Source organism: Chelonus insularis, unplaced genomic scaffold (assembly GCF_013357705.1).
Source record: "Chelonus insularis isolate UGA/USDA-ARS -01 unplaced genomic scaffold, ASM1335770v1 contig_25_pilon, whole genome shotgun sequence".
Taxonomy (NCBI): Eukaryota; Metazoa; Arthropoda; class Insecta; order Hymenoptera; family Braconidae; genus Chelonus; species Chelonus insularis.
The window spans coordinates 2,093,653-2,114,453 of record NW_023276451.1 but is presented as its reverse complement, the minus strand read 5'-3'; positions in this window follow the sequence as shown (position 1 = coordinate 2,114,453).

Here is a 20,801-nt window from a genome sequence, read left to right as displayed (position 1 = left end):
AATCAGTCGTCATCAACTCACTGTTAATAAAATTAACATCAGTTAATGGAATTAAATTGATATCTTTCTATTCTTCTTCTAACTTCTCTGTAAGTTTGTCAGAAAAATGATCTTGTAGCTTTTTTGCATGCTTGGGAACACGTTGTGGCAAAGAAAATGGATTATCTTTAGCAGATTTAGAAGATCCACTGGAAGATGTGCTTGATGAGCTTGCATAAGACATTACAGAGAGTCTAGATGGTAGAGGAAATGGTTAAGGTTTACTGGTTACTGTTCCAAGAAATGCTGGATCTTTATTATCAGATATGCCTGCCATATTAAAAGTATCGCTGCTTCTTCTTCTTGATGAAGAATGAAAGTCATTTATATTTTCACAATAAACCGCTAAAACCTCTTTACCTTTCAAAGTCTCATCAATGTCGAGCAGGCATCTGACTTTTATCAAATATTTATTTCTTTTTCAACTGAAAGAGTTTTTATCTTTGATTTATCGTTAGATATGAACGACTCTCCTTCACTATCGCTAAATAAATTTAATACTTTAAAAATTCTTTCTTAAAAATGATTTCTGTAATAGTTGATCCACTTAATTCTAATGGTACACTTGTTGTACGATCACTGACGTTACTTTTGTTTGGTCACTACCTCCATTTGTCACTTCACTCTCATGTGTTTCTATGGTTTTGGAGCTATTTTGAAATGTATTATTGTCTGCACTTTTTATGGAAGCCCTTGGATCTGCGTCTTGTGCGAGGAGTCCAATACAATTTTTTCACCATCTTCATCAAGTTCAACAAATTCTTTTGATTTTGGAAGAGGTGCTAGAGACTTATCATAAACCACTTTTATACTTTTTTTCGATTTCTGTACATTTTCATCGGTCGAATTTTTATTGGATGCATCAGTTAACTTGTCTAAACCATTGACATCATTTGTAGTATTCTTTTTTTCCACGATTTCTATAGTTGCTACCTTATCAATCTGTTCGGTTCTTCCATCAGGTTCTTTTACTCTTCTTATTACCAATCAGATCAAATGTTCTCTTTAGTGGGGAGCTTTAGTGAGGTCTTTTTCTTTGTTAAAAGCATCTGTTATTGGAAAAGAATGAGTAAATTTTTAGAAGTTTCTCAACTAAATTATTTGTATATAAATTACCTTTATCATTTCCTGTTTCAATACACCTATGTAGCATAGGAAGTACCTAAAATTGTTATAAATTTTGTGGTTGGCTTTAAATAATGTCTTATTGAAATATCATATTTTTCACTATTTTTATGAGACATTATTTTGTTGAACTTTTTTCTATTTCAGAAAAAAAAACTGGCTTAACAGAGTAATAAAAGAGCAGAAACTACACCTATGTAGCATAGGAACTACCTAAAATTGTTATAAATTTTGTGGTTGGCTTTAAATAATGTCTTATTGAAATATCATATTTTTCACTATTTTTATAAGACATTATTTTGTTGAACTTTTTTCTATTTCAGAAAAATAAAAAACTGGCTCGGCAGAGTAATAAAAGAGCAGAAAATACACCTATGTAGCATAGGAACTACCTAAAATTGTTATAAATTTTAAAATTTTCGAAATAAATAAAAATTAAATAATTTTTAACGTTGTTGTCTTGACACAGCGCGCTCGGAGAGCGCGCGTTGTTTCTAGTAACTTTATTGAAAAAAAAAATTAATTTGGAAGAAGAAAATTTTTTTGGAAGTTTGGTGACTGTCTCCAAAATTCCACTTTGATCGCACGAAATGTTACCAAACTTCCACTTGCACGTATATATACTACTATATGAATTTCTGGTGTCTATCTGTCTGTTCGGGGTAATCTCCAAAACGGTTAATTCGATTGCGACCAAATTTAACAGATATGTAGAGGGGGTTGTTCGGAAAGTTATATGCTACTTTTTGTTAATGTGAATTGTTTATAACAATTAAATTTGTTATAAAACAGGATTTATCCAATATATTTAAGATCTTCCAATGGGAAATTTTTTCTTTTACTGAAACAATGTTATTCACTGTGTAAAATGGATATAAACATACTTCTTTTGTTCGTAACATACTATTTGTTGTAAAAGAACAGAAATTGAGTTTTACGATCATTTCCTTTTATCATCAGTAAGAGTGCTCCTGTAACTGGAGGAGTTACCCAGTGAACACAGAATGTAAATGTGATATAACAAGGAAGTAACAAGTTACGTAACTTTTTTGACTTATAGGTGACATAACAATTATATCAAATTTGAGTTTTATGATATATACCTAATTGTTACTTCTATGTTACGTATCAGTTACATGGCATTGTGATTATAGTATAACGTCACAATTGTGACGGCTATATTATGTCCTCGTGACCAAACAATGTTACTTTGAAAAAAACGCCACAACAGTGATTCTTATGTTATGTTTATGTTATGTCGCAGCCGTTTCCTCAGTGTAACATAGCATCAATAAAATGAAATAACATCAGTGTAATGTAACTTACGTTACATATGTTATATAGACACTGCGATACATGAATTATTTTGCATTGGATATAATATTTTGTTCCATAACTTAGTGATGTTGCTTATATGTTTATGTATATGCTTATTTGTAATACATAACTTATACTACATACATGGAACATTAATGGTACATAACTTTGTTACAAGTATACTATGGTAAATGTATACATGGATGTTATTGTATATAACGTTCACGTTTTAATCTTCAATATCCGTTATTAGGTAAAAAATTAAAAAACTAATTGTGATAAATATTTTTTGTAACAAATTTTGATATTTCCTCAGTTATTCTGCTTCTTTTAGATTCTTGAAGAACAGAACTCATTCTATTATATGGTTCTTAACCGTATATCCGACATTTATCGTATTTTTCTGTTACTTTTCTTTTTTTTATAGATTTCAAAATTATTTTAGAAGTTTGATGACTGTCACCAAAATTCCAATTCGTCACCAAACTTCCACTTTGGTCGCACAAAATGTTACCAAACGTCCACTTGCATGTATATATATATATATGTATATATATACTTCTACTGTTATACAAGAGGAACGCTTCAACTTCATAGCTATAGATATTATATCAACGTTACTATGTCAGTAACACGGATGATTTGGTGATGTGAACTTACAAGTTTGTCCCCTACTAAAAATTGCTCCAACGCGCCTGAAGAAGTTTTCACTTCAAAAAGAAGTGAAATCCGCACAAAACAGGCATCTAGGAATGCCTGTAAAAACTGGCGCCAAGTCCACATTCAAGTAAAATTAGTATAAATGGAAAAAAGGTAAGATCAAAAAAACATGTGAAATCAAGTAAAACGCCAAGTTAGCCGCGTCTTTTTTTATAATTTTTTCGAACTAGCAATGTACGATTGACTTATAAAATTTCAGTTAATTTTGGAGTACAAAAAAAAAAATCTTCAAAACCAAAAAACTATGGAACTTGGCCCAATTTTTAAAATTCTTTCAACAGTTCCACATATTATAGTTCGTACATAAGAACATTTGAAACTGAATTGGGCAGACTTTAAAGACAAAATTGGGCCAAGTTCCATAGTTTTTTGCTTTTGAAGATTTTTTTTTTTGTACTTCAAAATTAACTGAAATTTTATAAGTCAATCGTACATTGCTAGTTCGAAAAAATTATAAAAAAAGACGCGGCTAACTTGGCGTTTTACTTGATTTCACATGTTTTTTTGATCTTACCTTTTTTCCATTTATACTAATTTTACTTGAATGTGGACTTGGCGCCAGTTTTTACAGGCATTCCTAGATGCCTGTTTTGTGCGGATTATTTTTACATTGATTTGTAAAGATTTTAGTAATTTGTAAAGTAAACAATTCTAAATTTTATCATCCTGCAATACGTTTCAAACGATTCATCGTAAAGTCAAATTTTAGAAGGCTCTTGGTCAACATATTGATGAACCATTTGTGGACCCAATCGTTCTAATGTTATAGCACAGTTCAAGAGTTTATTACAACTTTGAAGAGTGAATGGAATAGGAGTATCTCCAATGCTAAATCTCCGACTGTCAGTAGTACTAACGGAAACATCCTAGTATCCAGTATTTATTGTTGCTAATTAAGCTATGTATAATGCTACTGTTTCTTCAATATTTGATATACATTTCCAATATATATCTTCAATATGCTTCGTAACATCAGCCCCACTAGGAATAATAGACTGATGTCTAAATGCTTGCAATATCAGCACAATGTTCAGAGTCACAATTCATCGATATTTCTTTTGATCAAGCTTCTGACTCTCATGTGATACACCTTCACTCCTACCAGATTTCAACTACTCAGTTTTTTAGTTATCTGTTCTTTCCCGCAGCCTTGGATCATTACTTCTCAATCTAGTTGTTCTCAAAGCAGTTAAAATTCCTCCAATAATCACAAATTAGTCTGCTCATTCTTCAAGATGTCGATTGAAACATCCTTAGCATTGTATCCATGATCTTGATCTTTCATACGCCCATGTTGTAACATAGTCACGCTGAGAAAAAATTTTCTTAAATTTAGGAGAAAATCCAAATTTATTAAATCCAGAAAAAGAGTAAGAAATAATAGAAATATGTCGATTGGCAGAATAATAATAGAAATGTAGATTTATCAGTGTTGACAAAAATATCATATTTGTGAATCGTTGCAAAGAAAAATTTCACCTTATGTTCTGTTTTAGTACTATTGGAGACAAATTGCACGCTAGAATAAGATTATTTACAAGTATTGTTAACTGCTGTACAATCGATTGGTTCAAAGTTTAGTCTGAGGAGGCTCGGGAACAAGTCTGTTGGATTTATCACAAATATCAATATCACGAGTTTATGAACAATTGATGAGCGAAAAGCAGAATGGAATAATACAGCTAAAGGATGAGTATATGAATGATGTGAGAAATTAATTTTTGCTGTTAAACAGACAAAAAAGCAATATCTTTAGGAATTAGATGCAATCCTAGCTAGTTATCACGTATTGTTCAGATTATCGGCATAATGATATTGAACTATGGTATGAATCGGAAAGTATAACTAAGACATCGATCTTCCATCGTTATACTTTTAAAATAAATACTTCTTTTTTTTTATATCAACTGATCAAAAATTTTGTAATTATGAACATACGAGCAAGTTGTGTCATTTGGTCTGCAATATTTGATAAACAGCTAATGTTATCGGGTAGCGTTCCGAATATCAGAATAATTATATTAAACTCTAGTATGAATCGAAACGTTTAACTGAGACATTAATCTTTTATTATAACAATTTTGGTACAAGGAATGATTACTTATAATCATAATGTGTTTATTAAAAACTTTATTGTTGCTTTGTTTAAAAACTATTAAATGTCTACGTTATACTTACAACATATTGTAAAATATTTGTATGTCGCTATCTAATGACTATTAGACTAACGACAGTTTGTTAGTTAACAAAGATTGCTTGACGATTTGATTGTTTATAGCAACGAGGGGAGAGTTTGTTTATCTCCAGTTTTTGTCTGAGACTTGAGATGACCGCACGGATTCTTTCTTTTCATTAATTGCTGTCAATCATTAATAAACATTTTAATTAATTTACTAATTTTCCGAATTGTTATTGAGTCTTATTTTACAATATTGTCCAAAATTGGCGCCTATATTTTCAAGATGGCGCTCGATAAATAAGTCCCACTTTCTATGCACAACATCCGTATAATTCGCGCAGATTATCACAACTGATTTAATCATCGGACGGTGAACAAGGGCCAACAAGATTCTTGTCGTTTTCTGCATTGTGTAATTTACCGGTTCATAATTATTAGTAAAATTGCATTAGTTCTTCCATTTCTATTTAATTTGTATTAAAGTTTTACTCAAACTAAGTGAAAGGATTATTTATGTATCACATTTTATCACAGCTGAAAACATAAACAAATACGTGTTTGAGATTATGCCCGAAAGTACTGTTCAAAAATTAATCCCTTGAATCGATCATTAGTGAATATTTAAGTTCAAGAGACGCAAATTATCATTAAAAATCGTAAGCATTTTTCATGATTCCTTTATTCAAATTTATATGGTTAAACATGACTTTCTCTGAAATATTGTCTATTTATTACAAATGTGTAAATACTAAAATCTCAAGTATCATTCTATTCAATATCGCTCAATATATTTGTAATTCTCTTACGCATAAACAAGTTTGTTTATATAAAAATCTCACATTATTCCATACGGAATTTAGGCATTTCATTGAAAAAAAAGACATTTCCTATTATCAAACATGAAAAACTTATATCTCTGTCGATTAAAGATCATAACAGTTGTATGTTATTTGTAGGATAAGGAAGTTGATGTTGGTACAAATTCACGTGGATAGGAATTAAAAAAAGTATTGGCAAACTCTGCAGTAGGATCAGTCTTAGTCGAAGGTGGAGATATTAACAACGATGCAAATTCAATATCAACAATAATAGTTGAATACTTTTCCAAAAATACGCCTCGCTGAGGTCAGTCGATTATGAAACATGTATACATAAATACTAAAAAAATTGAAGCATTTTTTCTTCACCTTTGAGCATTGTCTTACTTATTTTTTTTTGTCCATCTGTATGCAAATGCATTCCTGAATCATTTAATCAAGTGTAATTTTTTTTGTTTAGAATCACGCAAGAGGTTTTCGAACATTGGGAAAAAGAAGTAACAGGTATATGGCCAAAAGAAAAGGTTAATGCATAGTACTATCATTCTACAAAAAAAATAAGACAAATAGAATATTATACCATAAATGTAAAAACCTCAAGAGAAAAATTCGTGAAACTAAAAAATAGTATATTACGACCCTACGCCAGAAAGTTGGATTTCCTGGCGCATGAAACATAGATGCCGAGGCTTTGCCTTCAGGGCATCCGACTTTTTGGTCGGAGGGAGGGGGGCGCCCGACTTTTGCTGGCGACTATTCTCGAAAAATAAAATTTATCTATCTTTATTATATTGCAGCACATTGTTGATATCGATAGATAGATAGCAAAACATGCGAAAGGTATAAAAAAATTCAAAATTAGTATTCAGCCGTATATAATTGCTTTTGGATCGGATTACAACATAACACTAGCTTTTGTAGACGTAAGTGGCAGGAAGTTTCCTTTTGATGATTTGACGAAAGCCGTGGACTTTGCATGAAAAGCAACGGTTGGATTTGATCTGAAATATGCGTAATTTTCTGAACAAGTATGGGTATTTATTAAAAAATTCCTTTATGAATGTAATTTATCCGATAATAACTTTATTAGTGTTGCCAAATTAAAAAAGCTGCTAAGTGAATAATTACCTAATAATACTTTGCCTAGTAATAATACCTTTAAAAGTTATTGATATCAGCACGATAAAAGTAATCTGTGGTTTTGATTAAAAAGTATAACCAAGACATTGATCTTCCGTAATTGTACTTTTTAATTAAAACCATAGATTTATTTCAGTTTTATTGTGCAACTGTTTTTAATACATTTCATACGGTCCTTATATCATAACCTATAAAGTACTTTTTCATGGACAATACATGAGTATTTAGTAAAATTATGCAATATATGCCATGTCATTGTGCAACTTTTTTTAAAACATTTTATATGGTGCTCACGTCAAAACTTATGAAGTATCGGTCAATACATGGGTATTCAGTTGACTTATAACAGCATTTAATTGTGCCGCCGTTATATTTCTTAACTACGTAAAGTTTAGCATTATAAGATTTGTATTTATTCAAAACAATATCTGAGACATCTGATTTTCCGTCGTTTTTAAACTTCCCAGTAGGACGTTTTAGTAATGGGTCCGATTTTGCGAATCGCTAATTTTGACATATCTCCACGTTTTAAGGTCCCTTGAGTTGAATACGATAGTTTTCACGTGGACGTCTGTGTGTGTGTATGTACGTATGTGCGTATGTTTGTACGTGCGTTCGGAATTATTTTTCGCCTCGATTATATCGAGAACAAAAAATGATGTCGACGTGGGACCAACCGCATTCGACGCGTAATTACGTAACTTAGGAGTGTTTAGATTTTCAGCAAAATCGGTCGAGCCATTTTTTATGTAGAATCAAAAAACTGAAAAAATAGTGAACTACCTAAATACTGCAATTTATAAATTATACCATTTTTAGACGGAATTTCGAGATCTTCTGAAAAATATGAATATCACATGTTTAGAATAATTGTACAGAAATATGATGACAGTATTTCATAGAAAAAAAATTCTGAAAAACAAAATCAGCAATGAAAGAATTTTAAACTCGTGTCAGGATTGAGAAAACAGCATTAAAGATGCTATAATAGTCAATAATATGGAATTGTGTTCATAACAATTGAACATTGTTACTAACAAGTGATTATTGATCATAGTAATATTTAAATAATAAGTTTTAAATTGTTATAAACAATAAAAATAGGGACTCTTTCTATATATGAGCACTTTTAACGCAAAATTTTTTCTTTTACTAAAAAAATGTTCCTAACCGTATGACATAAATGAAAACATACTTTTTTCGTGTATAACGATGAAATTTGTTGTAAATAATGAATAAAAAGATCTATGAGGTATATTCGAATTCTTTTAACGCACAATTTTTTTCTTTTACTGAAATAAAGAAAAAAAACAGACTCATTTCGTTAATAACAATTCCATTTGTTATGAAGAATGGAAACGGGTTCTATTATCTATATTACCACCACGGGATGTTGATTCGTTAAAACATCGTTGCAACAACTTTGTTTTATAAATCTTGATGTATCAAATCACGTTATAGTTTAAAACATGCTCATTTCTTTGCTAGAAAAAAGAAACTTCAAACTCTTTTTTTTGTAAAGAAAAGTACATTATGCCTATTATCGTACCCTTAATTTTAATGGCCTTCTCCCTCCATATAGCCCTCTCTACCCCACTAATTATTTTTGTTGATTTTAAAATTCATTTTACTCTTTTTTTTGTGAAATACTTTATACCTTTTTCAAAATTTCAGAATTTTTATTGTATAAAGGTAGAACGTAAACCCGTTTACTATTTACTGGCCATCTTTCATACTCATGATTTAAATCACCAATTTAACCCCACTTAAAAGATGTACTTTCTTTTATCATACTGTAGAAATGACTCTGCGATATAGATGTATATCGAATATATTACAAACCGATTTTTGGAAATCAAAAACAGGTAAAATTAACAACTCATGCATACCATTATTCTTATTTGAAGATAATTTTGAGTGCGGAAACCCAATAGGTTCGCACAAAACTGTATATAAAATGTCGGGAATGTATATATCAATTCCATGTTTACCATCCCAAATACGTTCGAAAGTGAAAAATATATTCACATTTCAAATTCTTCACTCTGATGATGCAAAACAGTATAAATCGAAGATCATTCACCACGAAGTAGTTAAAAAATTGAATCAATCAGCAATAACGGGTATAAATACAGCATTTCAGGAGAATCGATAATAAATTTTAAGCTTGCTTTAATTATTGGCGAGAAACAGGTATCAGAGAAAATAGTGCTATAAATGAAATAGTGCTATTACTGATAATAAATAAGTTGATATTTTCGTTTTAACAAAAAAAAACTTAGAATATTATTTCATTCATATTTATTTTTATTAAATATAGTTTAAAAAAATACTTATACTAACAAGAAATGCAAATTATATTATTAGCTCGAATATTGTTTTCTAAAAAAAAAGTCTCGAAATATTATTTCATTTATATTTATCATTATTTAAGATAGTTTGAAAAAAACTGAGGCGTTGATCTTCCATACTTTTTCATTAAAACCATAGATTAATTTGAAGAATGTTAAGAATGTTTATTTTCATTATATCTGTCACTATTTGAAGATGTTGTAAAAAAAAACTTGATTAGTATAAATAAAAAATGAAAAGAACGTTTTTTGTCTTTTTGAGAAATTTTTTTTTCTTCCGGCAATTTGTGTGAAAAATCTTTTGATCTATATTGTTACAGAAACGTCAATTCAAAAAACACTTCGGGCACTCCAAAAAAATTTTCTACTGACTAAACTTGTAAGTCAGTTTTTTTTTATTATTATTTATTATTATTTTACAGCGTATTTATCATACATAAACTTAACGTAACTTCATCGAATCATGATTCAATCATGAATATACTCAATCATGAGTACACTGAGTCAGGAGTTTGCTCGAAAATCATCGAATTGCAAATTATGTGCTGAATAATTTGTAGGTACTCTAGTATACTATGAACGTATAATGAAGAGAAATTCTGCTTGAATTTAGACTGAAAATATACTCAGTTTTATGAATAATTATACTTTTAGCCAATAAAAAATTTACATAGAAAGAACTAACAGGTGATTTTGACGGAGTTAATTTAGATCTGGATTAAAGCATAAATTCTTCTTTTTATAAAAAAAATAAATTCTGTCTCGAAGTAGAATATATTCTTTAGTCGAGTCGAAATTAAATCCAAGGAATTCTAACACTGAGAAGACAGTTCACTCTAGAAAATCAACAATTGGGATTTCTTCAAGTGAAATATTAGACTCAGCACATGTACATTTTCGACTTATGATAAGAAAAAATTATGTTTAATTTACGTATAATAAATACTTAGTTTAGTTATAAATTATACTTCTGGTAAGTAGAAAGTTCACTTAAAAAGAGCAAAACATCGACTCGAGTTCAGTTGATTTAGATCTTAATTGAAGTACAAATTTTTCTTCGATTGAACAGAAAAAAATTCTTCCTCGAAGTAGAAAATATTATTGGGTCAAGTTGAAAATTAGATCGAAATAATCAAAAAATTTTCTTTCACTAAAAAGACAGCTTTCTTGAGTCAATAAATAATTAGAATTGTTTCAGGTAATTTTTTGACCTAGCACATGAACATTTTTGACTTATAGCTAGAAATAATTAAACTTGAAGTAAGTAAAGTGAGGACTTCGTAAAACAATCCGCAATACTTCTGATAAGTATATTTTATTCTTTATGTAAGTTTGAAATTTGCTGACTTTATGTAGAGTTTTGATTTCCGGCAAGTTAAATAGAGACTAGTCTTTATTAAGTAGAAAATTTCTCTCAGTGTACATTAGGTAGAATAATAAATGTTAATTATTTATAGTTAGAGTCGATCGCGATTTTGTGACCTCGATAAACGTATATTAATCATCTTCAAGCTGTTACGGTTCCTTTTGTTCGTTATTCATTTTTTTGTAATCTCCAGAGTGTGTTAATTAATCTTCTAAAGCTAGTACGCTTCTTACTTAACATTTAATTTGTCAACATCATGACCTAATTAGTGAAAGTGTTTAGTCTACTGCTTAAGCTATGGAAGAATGTAAACGTCTTCGAAAATATATATTCAAGAGGATCAGCGAAAACAACACGAAAAAGATTTAGCCAGTAAACGGAAGCTGGGTTTAATGAGTTTCACCAGCAGGATACTGTGATTATGGAGAGTTTGCTGGAAAATCCCTACCTCAACGTAGGATACGTCCTTATCCCATTCTAAAAAAAAGCAAACGTGGAGATATCCTAAGATTGATGCTGTTCAACCTTTCACAACATGTTCATGAGAATGAAATTACGTGTATGACAACATTTCGTTTTTCTTCGGTGGACTTTTTACCTCCACGTTCTGATACATTAAGTCGTATCGATGATGAAAGTATGGAAAAAATTCTACAATTTTTGTTATTTTTAGACATATTTTTATTGTTAATGTGTTCGAAATATTTAGCCGAGAAAAAGGTCTACCGACGCCGGCTACAACGTGTTAGCAGCCATTAACGCTTAAGCGACGCTCGTGCTCGATTAACGCTCATTCTAATTTTGTAAAACTTAATCATTCCAAGCTCTTGATAGATTCGCGTAAGTTTCAATAAAGTTCAGTTAAGCTCGTACATCGTTAATAAGTTATTGTTAACATGATAAATCATTTATTTTTTGTCATAAAACTGATAGATAAGCTCGAGAAAAGTGTCTTTTGTGTGTGTGCACCTCTTCTGACCACATCCTACGGCGTAGCTCATCTGCTATCGTTATTCGTAGCTCAACAAACATTAACTAAAAAATAAATTATCGCAGGCAATTCATTTGCACTAAAAACGGAGATCAAAGTGTTTTGCTGTTAGTGTTAGTTATCTTAAGGGAAAATGGTGTAGCTTGAGTCCAACTATAATTGACTCTAAAAAAAAATTTTAGAGACTCTTATTGTTCTTGATAATTTAATGATAGCATAATAATTATGGTTTGTAAACTAAATTTTACAAAGTTGAAAAAATAGAGTTAATTGATGTATCAATGATAGATTGATAGTTGTACTGAAATTATAGTTGACAAAGAATATGTTTGACAGTCTTAATACGTCAATAATATAATTAAGAAAGGATTTAATTCTGTAAGAGATTTACCGCAGTTAGACAGCTCGTGAAATACAAAGTATTGAGTGGAATATGGACATCTTATAGCAGCGAAATTTGTGTAAGATAAAGAGATCCGAGTTAATGGCCGTTTAAGTTAATCCACTGTCTTGCGTAATTTAACAGGTATCTACTTTTTCAGTTCTTTATAAGACGCATGTGTCTATATTCTAATTCATTTATCAGTTCCGAGTTCAATATACCCCGATTTTCGAAAGGTTTGAATAAAGATAATTCTACGTTTAGAACTCAAGCCATATTGACTCTTTCGTTTGTTCATTTTATATAATCGAATAATAAACAATTATGTTTTATTTGAAGTTAATTTTGTCATATTCTGTTTCTGTCAGATTCTCGAACAAATTGAATTGTTGACATTAATTTTGTTATTACAACTTATTGTTCATTTAACATAAGAATTGTTCTCAATCCAAAAAAAATTTTTTCACAGGGGCAGCTTAGTATGTATACTATTTATTCTAATTCGAGTAGATTGTTAGCATGTTTTAGTATAAGCCAAGCGAACTGTCCATTGTTATGTACTTTTGTTAATCCCTGATTGTGAGCATTGAAGTAGTACTTTTGTCAACTTTGTACTTTTCTTTCCATCATGTTGGAAGGATGCAATTTTAGGCAATTCCATGCCATAGCCATCGTCTTGATACAACTGAAACCGAGCTATTGAAATTTTTAATTTTTTTGGTCGAATTGGAACATAGGAGCGCGAATCACGTTTCACATGTGCTAGTATAAGTAAGCCATAACACAAGACAAGTACATTGGACATTATTTTCGTGAGACAGAATTGCAGTAGTGGTATCGTTTGTTTTTAATTGTATCAGTGTTATTTGATACATAAAAGTGGAATAGTAGTGGTAAAAAAGTTTGGAGATCGTGTACTAGCAAGAGCGTTGCAAACATCCATTACTGTGAGATACTCACGGTATTAGATCTTGTAGAACAGACAGTTGCAGAATAAAAATTCTGTCTTTATACATGTAGTACAACAAATATTATGTTTGCAAAATTCTTTAGATTATTATAATTGAGAAGCATCAAATCAACATCTTTAGAAAAAAATATGATTGTATGTATTAAAGCTACGTACATATTATCAAGAAATGCATATAATTAATGTAATTTTTTTTAATGTGCAGCAGTAACCTCTTCGTTACATATAGATTCATGTTTGAAATAAATCGTAGAATATGACAATTGTTTGTGTCTGCTAATGTATTAAAAATACTCAATAAAAATCGAAAACTAGTTCAAGCAGTAGATAAAATAGAAGTACTGGTGTTGAGAATTAATTGACTAATCGACCGAATAATCGATAATTCTTAATCGAGTCACTCATTTGACTAAAATTCCGTGTCCCTTTTGACTAATAAAGTTCCTGTCGCCATTCTTTCTCTGTTCTCGTTAACGAAAATAGTTTTTATATATAAATTCGCATTCATTTCAATTAGTAGTGTCATTTTAAGTTTATTAATTATGTAATATTACAATTATCATTCGTCGCTACAAAAAAACGAATGTAGGCATGCTTAGACGGGTAACCATGAACGTAATTTTCAAAGACGTTGTTCTCCCTTCGTTATGCTGTCATGTTTCATTTGCGAGGAAACCATATGACATTAGAACGTTTGATCCTGTTTTTGTATGTCTTTAACTGTGTATGTTGAACTTCTGAGAATCTGAATGCTACTAAGTTTAACTTTTTTTCTTTAGTAATTAAATTTAAGGTTATTTTTTGTCTGTAGTATTACAAAAAAATCAAGTTAAGTAATTTTAGTGTTATAAGAATAAATATTTTTTTGTATAAATATATAGCAAAGTAAATGTAGAAGCAAGGTTATCTCAAATTATAGCAATTAAAAATATTGTACCTAGGAACGCAGACACGAATAATGTATCTTTAATAGAAGATAATACTATTAGTGCAGATGAATTTATTTGCAACGAATTGAATGAGTGGAATTTGTCGAAATATATTAAAATTTTCGAACGTACGTGGGTAAATATGTACATAATGGATAAAAATTTATTTTCATATTATATTTGACGTTTAAGAAATATACTACAATTAAAAAGAAAAGTATGATTTTTTTTTGCTTAAGGTATATGTAAGATGTTCTATTGCAATTCATCATTAACTTAATGCTGTTTACAACTCTTTTATTGTTCATTTTGAATAATTGAAATTTTTATTTATATATTTCATTTTTATTAGTCATCACTGCATTTCCAAGAGCCAAGAAAATTTCAAAGCAATTCGAAAACGACCAAGAGATACCGAAAACTACATAAGCATAAAAATTCTGCCATACTTATTCAAACCAACTTTGAGAAAAAAAATGAAAACCATCAACTGTAGAACAAAGTGATGCCTTTATATTGTTGTTGCAAGCCATGCAGCCTAGTGCTGCAAAGTCAAAATATGACATGTAGGCCCGAGTACAGCTGGCTAATTAAGATCGGACTCGTAGTGGTATGTTGTAAGGCTTCAGGTTTGTTACGTGTATCCCAGTTATAATTTCCCAAAGTTATGCTTAAAAAAGGCGTGGTACTCAATTTCCGTCGTTCGGTCGGAGGCAGCATAGTAATATTGTTGTTGCATGTATGTAATAACTTAATGTTTTATTTATTACATTGCCTTTGTGCTTTTCACTAATATTTTTTCTTTTACAGACGATGACTAATATAAAAGCACGTTCGAATAAGCAAAGAAATTTGATGACAAGTAAAAATTGTACGTTACAACCAATGATTGTTGCTGTTGGACCTCTGGCGAAGTTAGATACAGTTTGCGTTATAGTCGATGATAGTAAATTTCAATTCAACGATATTACAAGTGCTGTAGGATTTTGCTGGAATTTAATATTTACTTCAAACGCATAATATTCCGAAGTGTGTGATGCAATTGTGGTAATTATAAAAAATTGTATTTATAATTGTCATAGTGCGAAATTTGCTAATTACCAGAGTGTTCAAAACGTAATAACCTGTTTAGACAGTTCAAATGCAGACGATAATTCTTAAATCTTTAATTCAGTTGTAAAGATGTCATCCTTTCTGAAAATTACACGGTCATTGCATTGTTGATAGCATGAGAGACTGGTTGTATTGTATTGTATTACATGATTTTTATATCATAATGGATGTTCTTTGCACTATATGTACGGAATTGATTTCATTAAAATTCTGCAAGGATCATTGCGAATTTGATCGCAACGAACAGATCTTCAATTACGGTTGTCCGATAAGTTCATGCCATAAAAATTTCGATAATCACTGTAGTTAGTATAATCACTACAAAAAATGCCATTGTACAGTCAATAATGTAGACCATGTCGAGTGTAGCGTGAACAATGACTTACAACATACAATCGACGATGATATAAAACTCATGGAAACTAAATATCATTCTATCAGTGATAACAAAGAAATTGAGACGAATTCCCCATCGTTTTTTGATAGCGCATTAGAAATGGCTGCCAAATTTTATGGTAATAATACAATAAGTAATAAACAATGTGAGCAGATGATAGAAAAGTTCGACAACGTCATTAACACTGACTTACAATCCAGTTCTTCTCGGTTAAATTCTAAACATAAATTTTCTTCAGAATCAAAGGAATGTAATAGTTCCATAAATTTAAAAAAGGTAATTTTCGGTTATCGGGAAGTGTCTAAATCAAATATCCTAACACACCGTAAAAATACGGGAAATTTCATTTGTCTAGCAGAAGTACTGAAGAATTCGTTTGTGACACCGAATTTATTAAACCTAACTATTACTTATTACCTCGAAAGAGGGATTCGAGAGATTTGTATTTGGAATAATGTAGTCGATTTTCATGTCACTACTAATTTTGTAGTTGATAAAATGCATAATTTGTTTGGAGGTGTATGCAAATATGACCTGGGCTTAATTCTATAGAATTTCATAAAAGTAAAAAAATGTATAAATCCCTTGAATTTAAATTTGAGATATTTCAAATATCCGGAAAGATCTAATAGGCCTGTTACAATAACCGTTTCTCAGATTGATGATAAATGTCTGCGTCCAAAATTAAATGTTTTATTTTAAATTTGAATGTCATTATTGGCGATTTAACTCCTTTTAAAAATAGCTATTGAAAGTTATATGTGCTACTACGAAAAATAGTATGCGTAGCACTGAAGTCAACAATAAATGACAATGATATTTAGATACTTAAAACTCATATCAGGAATCATCATGTGTTGTATATGTAACTCTCTAATGATTCTTCAAAATCTAAACACCACATTATGTTTTATTACCCTCGAATAATGCAAAAAGTTAGTCCCTTAGTTCATCTTTGGTCAATGCGTTTCGAGGCAAAACATCGAGAATTAAAACATAGTACTTCAAAAAATAGGATAAATTTACCAGTAACTATTTCTACTAAACCGTAATATTACGTAAGTACACTTTTTCTTGAAAATGATGATTTTAATCCACCTGTAGCATATAATGAAAATGAGCCTCTATTCAAAAAAAGAGTGATCGAATATCTTTCACACATTCAATTAGATTCATGCAATTCTATCTTAAAAATGTGTATCAATAATATAAAGTATAATATCACTGATGTACTGAAAATTGATGACAATAGATACCCTACATATGGTGAAATATTAAATATTGTAAAATTGCCATTAAAACACATTGACGGTAGTATTAAAATTGCATTTATTGTGAAAATTTGTGAGTGCAAGAAAAAGAACAAACATTTACAGAGTTATGAAGTAGTGAAAGGGAGTGAGCTTTCACAAAAATCTATTATGACTTACTTTTATTTATGGAACCACACAACATTATTACTATGTCAGATGGTAAATTTTATATCCCATATGATAATTACATGCTGTAGTAACTTTGCACATTTTTGAGATAGGATAAAACAATAGATGAGCAAACAAACTACTACGTACATAAGCGTATCTTAAGAGATCTGTTGATAATTATGATATATTTAAAATGAATCAATTTTCGACACTGTGAAGTTGGGTTTATTTGAGTGATTTATTGAATATTTGTAGAAGTAAAAATACAGAGATGTTGCTCCTTTTAAGTCTAGATTTAATCTAACAACTTTACACTAAATTGCTCGTTGAGTAGCCTGTAGCTCTCAACGTCTTGCTGAAGGACTATAATATTATCCTTAAAGTAAAGTATCTTATGACTATGAGAAAATTATAGCAATATAATATGTGCACTTAGGCAGTTATAGTTTGCTATAAAATAGATTGAATTTTATTTTGATGTGGAGGATTTTACAATAATCATAACATATTACAGAATGTATTTTTAAAGATTACTTAAAAAATTTTTTTTTGTTTATAGTAATTTGTAAGAAGAAACTTTATATATGCATATTGACTTAGTTCTCTCAACAATATCCATTGTCCGTGTCATGATAGCGAATTCCGACAAAGCTATATATTCTTTAAATAATTAAGATACGTGAAGTAAGGAGGTTTAAATTTCTACGAGTGAATTTTTTTTCAAAAGATGTCAGTCTTCCACTTTATCAATCATTAATTGGAAATTATAATAACGATAAATAGTTACAGTTTTTATAAATACTATCGAATGTTAGTTATATAGTAAGGATGTATTAATATGCTGTTAGCGAGTTCGGAACGTTAAAACAGATAAATAAGAGATTGATTCGGAACATTATTGATATTAATTAGTATAAACAATTAACTATTATCATAAGAATCGTATCTGCATCTCTCAAATCACGATAAGTGCATTCTTCGTCAGAGGTTACTCCCAATTCATATATTTCATTTTTTAATTCTATGTTAAATGTTTTCTTCAACATGATGATGATTTTCCAATTGAACTAATGATCAGATTTGTTGATTTACTATTTATCGATAAGAATGTACTGTTCCGTATGTTATTTTCTTATAGACTTGTAGACGAAGAGAATCTTTTCTTTAGTGACTTCCCGAACAAAGAAAATTTACAATTGTAGTTGAAGTGAAAATTAATATTGAAAAGTGTTTAGGATAAATATAACTAAAAACAAATTTGATGGAGACTATCATTTTATTATAAAAATTGAAGTTGCAGGTATTATTTTAAAATTATCATTTCAATTCATGAAGTATTGCATATACATTAATTGTTGTAAAATAACATGAAAAATAATGTCCAATTACAATCTATATAGTCATATCAAAATTTCTGCCATTTTTCATTGCTAAAATATCTACTTTTATTGTAAAAGTTAACTCAAGTTAATTATAAATTATGTAAGAAAGCTTCTGTATCTGAGAAAAAATTTTCATTGGAATATATTCGTTCGTATAACATGTTTTTTATTTCAGATATCAATAATTAATTTTGAGTCCTTTAATTACAATAATCTACGCCACTTCATTTAGTGTTCATAACGCTAAGTTATTGATGAGAAAGTATACGATTAATTGAGGATCAGATGCCATTCTGCCATAAATTAATTTTTTTTTTGATAATGGATAACATGAATTGTTATAATGAATAACAATATCAATGATGTTATAAATGACGTACGATCACTAGATATAGTTTCAGACACGTCAGGGAGATGTTAATTGTTCGTCATAGCAATATTGTTTGTTACGTATTTATCTCGAAGCCAAGTAATATAACATAAATTACATTGGTAGCCCTGACTTCTTTCACGTTTTTGATGTTTTTTTAACTTCTTTAAAGTAGTTGGGAAAACCAGAAATCTCTCTGAGTGTAGTATCCTGTATTTTCAGCATTCTGCTCCCCGATTTCATTCCACCTAGCACCATAAAAGTATGTGCATAACCAGCACAGCTGTTTTCTCCATCGATTAATTTTCCGTAACCAGAAACATTTGTGGGAGATTCTCCATGAACTCTTGCTCATTTTCTGCATTAAGAAGTGCTCCTAATTCAAGATCGGATTTTAGTCATCTTTAACTATGTAACTTAAACCTCTCAAAAACGCTGATTTCTTTTACGCTAACAGTTTTGAAGACTTTGTATTTTAAGAATAACAATCACGGGTGAATATAACTTTGAATATGATCTTTGTAAACATAGGAATTCTTAAAAATCATTTTAATCTCGATGTTGTTAGTATAAAAACTTGTACTGAAGATTTATATAATTCAGCATCCATAAGACTTCTCAGAAAAAAAAGTAATTAATATGCCTAATATGGAAACATATACTGTTGCATTTTCGAACATAATTCTTCAATCGTCAGTTCCGGAAGAGATTCAAAGTAAGTGCCTTCCGAGTACCTTACTATCGATGAGCTGCCATTATTATTCCGTGGGCAATGATCCTTTTGCGTATACATTTCTAACAAGCTGGCCAAATATGGAATCAAAATTCAAGCTCTTGTAAACGCGGAAAAGTTTTACATTCTCAAACTAGAAGTATACGCAGGAAAACAACCACCGGGGCCCTTCTAGCTGAGCAACAAAGCGTTTGATATCGTGAACCGTTTATCGAAACCAATAACAAAAAAAACCAAAATGTAACGTTCGATAATTATTTTACTAGTTATTCGCTTATAATTCTCCTTTCGAAACAACATTAATCGACTTCTGTCGGGACAGTCCGTTTAAACAAAACATGTATACCTGAGATTTTTGAAAAAGGATCAGAAGTGATTGGCTTTCGATTTAGGTTTCAGAAAAAAATAACATTAGCGTCCTATGCACCGAAAAAATAAGATAGTGCTGGTTATGTTAACTTTACACCATGACAAAAATATAGATGAATCTACAGGTGATAAAAGAAAACCAGAAATGATTCTTTTTTATGATAAAACTAAAGCCGGAGTTGATGTCGCAGATGAGCTGAGTGCTACTTCCGATGTTCCACGCAATAACAAACGGTGGCCGATGACAATTTTGTACGGTATAGTCTCTGTGGCTGCTATAAATGGTATTATAATCTACAGAGAATATAACACAGGTGAGAAAAAACGCGTGGAGCGCGGACATTATATTCGAAATTCAGGTTTGGATCTAATAAAAAATAGTCTTAACCATCAGTGTCCAAAGAGATGGTTGGCAAATATTTTTTCTTCTCTGACCCGCCTCACCTGCACTTAGCCACGGGGCCATGGTACTGGGACTAAACGTATGGTGAAGTCGGTCTTTAGTATTTAAAAGTTAGTACAGCCCGGTCATCTTTCGAAGACGTTAAAGGCCATCGGCACCCTAAGAGACAGATTTCCCAAATCGTTGCCTTTGACCATGATGACTACGTCATTAGCATATCCTTGAACGCTAAAAATAGCCTTTTTCACGTTCGTAAGAAGTTTGTCCACCACCAGGGTCCGGC